The following is a 5,730-nucleotide window of genomic DNA, read 5'->3' as shown; positions in this document are numbered from 1 at the left end:
TGTCCGTTGCTTTTAATTCGACCCACGAAGAAGAACTTCCAACTGTCACTTTAGTACCTGCTGTACACACTTACAAGTATTATATATTATATATATATCTAATAATATTATATATATATATATAAAAAAAATGTAATTATGTAACAGCCTGTCTCTGTGACAGGCTGCTGGGAACAAAGTGCCTAAAGATCCAGTTTAAAACGGCTTCTTTGCTAAGTTGGACACAACACTGGTTCATCCCTTGAGTTAGGAGCCTTTTTCCTGCCTGAATGGTTTATAGCTCAGAGTTAAGTGACTTAACAAAGAAAAACTGGACTGAAAATGAGGGAAAAAGCAGAAAATGTCCAAATAAAAACGATGAAAAAGCTTCAGAAAGTGTTGAAACTATTGCTGAAGATCACTTAAGTTGCTTGGATGCAAAGTATAAAGAAACTAGAAATGCACTCAGAGTGCAGACCTCCGCCAATGAAGCTTTGTTTTATAAGCGCATTTTTTAAATCCACCCATATATTGTAGTGAATGGTCTGAAACGATTAACGTCGTAATCCACCACGTCCGAGAGAAAGCGATGCGTCTGCTTAAACTTGTGCATAGATTCAGCCGGCTCGTGTTCCGATTGAAAAGGTTTACAAAGTTAAGATGCTATCTTTCAGATGCGACTTCTCAGAAACGGCAAAAGCCCGATTCGCACGGGATAAGTATTACCTATGGACCCCCCGTAATTCGGAATAATTGCGTGTCTGCGTAGGGGGGGGGGCATGTCTGCGTTAACTGCGACACACACGCAGACGACCTGGTTTCCGACCATAAATCAGGCTTAAGCCGGCTGTTTGGCTGTCCAGACTGACAAGGACCTCGATGGTGCAGCCCACCCCAAATTATCTTTTTTTTTTTTCTTTTCCTGTTGTGACATCTTCCGAATTCCTCAAAAGAGATAAGCACAATAGCTAATAATTCCGCCGCGAATTACCTACTGTGTTACGGCGAAACACAGACGTCCTGTGGTAATTTAAAGCGATACTCCGGAGTAGATTCACCCTGGGGTCATTTGATCCGTGACATCCAGCCAAGTAGCCCACCCGCAGTTTTTCTGATATTGGCTGAACATCAGCTGAGTTACTGAGTTATCCCGAATAGCTTAGCACAAGCGCTAACGGACCCTGGCAGTATCTCCAAAATTACCACACTAAAATCACATGCCATGACACCAAACTTCTACAGTAGTACAAATATGGTCTGTACTCACAAAACGATGCATTTGGAAGTTTGTACATAGTCCAGGAGTTTATTATTATCAACACAAGCCTGATAGCTTTTCTGCAGCTAAAGCTGCGGCGACGTCACTTCCTTGATCTGGGAGCTTCAAAGTAAGATGAGGGTTGATCTACTACTGTAGACAACAAAGTATATGCTATATTCTACATGATTTTTTATGTTGTAGAGTTGTGAAATTATTTTATCAATAGAGAAATTGAGCAGCCTTGCTATTCGGGATAACTCAGTAACTCAGCTGATGTTCAGCCAAGATTGAAAAAACTTCGGGTGGGCTACTTGGCTGGATGTCACGGTTCAAATGACCCCAGGGTGAATCTACTCCGGAGTATCACTTTAAGTCCCGTGTGAACGCACACGTGTGTGTTTGTGAATGCAATCGCACATCTCTTGTGCGGAATATCCGCTCATGATGTCTGTGATTTGAGTAAATTACAGACTTTTGCTTGTCCCGTCCATTTGTGTTTACCTTCCCCCCTGCGCAGTTAGTGTAAGCTTTCCCCCTGCGCACCCCCTCCTACCACCACTCTGCCTCCTACCCCTCCCTCAACGACAGCGAAACAACCAAGCCCCGCCACCTTGTGGCAGGTCGCAAGATTGCAGCGAACAGACGAACCGACGAACATCCAGACAAACCAACAGACAAACCAACAGACAGACCAACAGACAAACATCCAGACAAACCAACAGACAGACCAACAGACAAACATCCAGACAAACCAACAGACAGACCAACAGACAGACCAACAGACAGACCAACAGACAGACCAACAGACAAACCAACAGACAGACCAACAGACAAATCAACAGACAGACCAACAGACAAATCAACAGACAAACCAACAGACAGACCAACAGACAGACCAACAGACAGACCAACAGACAAACCAACAGACAGACCAACAGACAGACCAACAGACAGACCAACAGACAGACCAACAGACAGACCAACAGACAAACCAACAGACAGACCAACAGACAGACCAACAGACAGACCAACAGACAAACCAACAGACAGACCAACAGACAAACCAACAGACAGACCAACAGACAAACCAACAGACAAACCAACAGACAAATCAACAGACAGACCAACAGACAAACCAACAGACAGACCAACAGACAAACCAACAGACAGACCAACAGACAGACCAACAGACAAACTCGGGCGATCACATAACCTCCTTGGCGGAGGTAATAAGAGGCGTCTCATGACCAAAATGCTTCAAAAACCACATAAAATACTTAATATGGCTGTCACAATCATACACATGTAGTTGGAAATTAAATGTTATACAAGAAATTCTAATTAAATGTCTGTTTCTGGTCATTTTAGGCCAATATTTGAGTAAATTAATGTAAAAAAAAAAATCCTTATTTTTTGTTGCTTGTCTGACTCCAAATCTGAGGGAATTTTATTCCTGTTTCCTGATATAAAGTCCTGTTTTTCACTTTCACTGGAGGTTTGGGTTTAGACTCATTGTGATATTTTGCCAATTTTTGGGAATCGCCAAACATCAATGTTGGTTTTAAAATGAAGAAACTGATCAACTCGGTGCTTAAAATACTAATTTAGGTCAGATATCTAAAACATATTAAGGGGTTCACAAGCTTTCAAGCACCACTGTGGATTTAAATCATATTTTTAAGGTTACAGTTATTTGTAGCGGGTATTTCGCGGTACCTACTATTAGTTATTAATTATTATTATTTATCATTATTTAACGACCGGTGTTTGGGCTGGAAAAGAAAACAGAAGACCTAAATTCAGCTGCGGGAGCTGGTGAGCAGTTAAAAAGGAGGCAGAGGCAGAATGATTACGTTTGGTGTTGGTACCAAATATTTAGGTGAAAATATTTACAAAATAAAGAAACAAATAACTACAACAAAAATAATTATAACAATAACCCCAATATGTACAACTGCAGTATGGCAACGTAGAAATAAGTGGAAAAATAGGTGCACCAGAACTGTACCGGTTCAACGGTTTGGTGGCTGTTGCAACAATTAAATCAAAATACATAAACAAAACAATAATCCAAATGATGCGCGGGTGACCAATACTGGTGCTCAGTTCCTGCCAGGACTGTCCAAAGTATAGGAAGTCCACCCGAGGCTCAAACTGTCCACGGAGCAAAGTGGGGGGGGGGCTGTGTCAGCCTCCCCCCGACCCGCAGGGCTGTGGTTCTGCTCCTGTGGTTCTGTTCCTGTGGTTCTGTTCCTGTGGTTCTGTTCCTGTGTTCCTGTGGTTCTGTTCCTGTGGTTCTGTGTTCCTGTGGTTCTGTTCCTGTGTTCCTGTGGTTCTGTTCCTGTGGTTCTGCTCCTGTGGTTCTGTGTTCCTGTGGTTCTGTTCCTGTGGTTCTGTTCCTGTGTTCCTGTGGTTCTGTTCCTGTGTTCCTGTGGTTCTGTTCCTGTGGTTCTGTTCCTGTGGTTCTGTTCCTGTGGTTCTGTTCCTGTGTTCCTGTGGTTCTGTTCCTGTGGTTCTGCTCCTGTGGTTCTGTGTTCCTGTGGTTCTGTTCCTGTGGTTCTGTTCCTGTGTTCCTGTGGTTCTGCTCCTGTGGTTCTGCTCCTGTGGTTCTGTTCCTGTGGTTCTGCTCCTGTGGTTCTGCTCCTGTGGTTCTGTTCCTGTGGTTCTGTGTTCCTGTGGTTCTGTGTTCCTGTGGTTCTGCTCCTGTGGTTCTGTTCCTGTGGTTCTGTTCCTGTGGTTCTGTGTTCCTGTGGTTCTGCTCCTGTGGTTCTGTTCCTGTGGTTCTGTTCCTGTGGTTCTGTTCCTGTGTTCCTGTGGTTCTGCTCCTGTGGTTCTGTGTTCCTGTGGTTCTGTGTTCCTGTGGTTCTGTTCCTGTGGTTCTGTTCCTGTGGTTCTGCTCCTGTGGTTCTGCTCAGAGTGGACCCCTGAATGTTCCCTGAATGTTCTCTGAATGTTCCCTGAATGTTTCCTGGATGTTTTCAGTGTGAGGGACAGAGTCAGACTCCAGGCCAACGGGGGGCAGCAGTCCCCCTTTCAGCTGGTGCTCAGGCTGCCAGCGGACCTGCTGTTGGTTCAGTCTGGATCCCTCCTGCATAAAGGTGAATGGAATCTCCCACTTCCTGTTTGTCACTTTTACCTGCAGGAAGGAAGGAGCACATGGAGCACATGGAGCACATGGAGCAAACATTTGGGTAACTTTGAATGTAGAATCACACCAAACTGTGGAAACGTAGCTCCGAAGCTAACTGAACAGTTAGCTGAGCTTTGTTAGCATCTGGGTTTATTAAATCCAAGAAAGAAGAAGATAAAGTTTAGTAAAAGCTACAAAATATTAAGTTAAGACTCAGATTGTTTTAAGCAGTCTGATTTGCTTGTTAAGTGTGTGCAGAGTCAGGAAACTTTGGGCTCGTGCAGGGTTAGTTTGGACAGATTTACTGTTTAATTTTCCTATGATGGTACTTATGGTTTATCAATCTGAGATCCAGACCTGTTGGAGGAGTTTTGTAAAGCAGTTAGATGGTATTTGAATCAAGTTTGTATGTTGAATTACTTTGAAGAGATCCTAAATGGATATGTACATTAATGTGTTTTAGTGCAAAGATGGAGTCATTGAAGGTTAATATAACTGCGTATATAAGAGGGCTAATGGGAAGTGTAACCAGTGGCTGACTTTCTCCTTTTGGGTGCCTTAGTGCTGACGTTGGGGCCACATCTCCAGAGAGAAAGATGCTGATTAAAGCTGGTTCCACCACATGTCCGGGCCCTCGTCAGCTTTGGGAACCTTCCCAGCTGTGTGTTCCCATTGGCCACCCATGGATACGGCCCTGTGCAGTAAGGGCAAACATCAGAGAAGATTCAGCTGGTGTTCCCTTTCCTCAGCCAGTACCAAACAGCAGCTTTAAAGCCTGATGGCGTCACTATTCATGCAGCTGCAGAAAGGAAAGCTCAGAGTGGCATCAGGAGCGTTTCCACAGACCAGGAGAAGGAGTTCTGCTGCATCCATGAGACCTTCTGATGGGAGAACACAAGTTTCCTCAAACTGTTCTGAAAGGAGAAGCTGCTGGTCCTCTTCCAGAGTTTTCTTGTGCATTATCAGGATGTTTCTGTGCAATTTGTTTAAATGAATGAAACGTAAATGGATTAGAATACTTTGTGGCGAAGTATGAATCTATGTTTAGTGTTAGTAATGGAAATCTGATTGGTTAGTATCTTTGTAGTTCCTTAATTATGCCAGTTAGTATTCCTGCTATCATTTGAGATATTAAACTTTCAGCTATAGACACTATTGGAAGTTTAAATGAGTCATAAGCTATATACAATTGTTTCAGTTTTTCTTGGCTGGTTCAGATCTTGTATGAATGAGACAGGTAGCAGTGTGTTGTGTTCACTGAGGCATGAGTTTAAATTGATCAAGTTCTATTACTGTTGAATGATTGAGTAACTTCCCCCCTATATGGTTGGTAGTTTTTGCCAACTGTTTCAATATGTGA

This window comes from Odontesthes bonariensis, chromosome 8 (genome assembly GCF_027942865.1).
Source record: "Odontesthes bonariensis isolate fOdoBon6 chromosome 8, fOdoBon6.hap1, whole genome shotgun sequence".
In the NCBI taxonomy this organism is placed as follows: Eukaryota; Metazoa; Chordata; class Actinopteri; order Atheriniformes; family Atherinopsidae; genus Odontesthes; species Odontesthes bonariensis.
The sequence above is the reverse complement of the archived record's forward strand: the minus strand, read 5'-3'. Positions refer to the sequence as shown.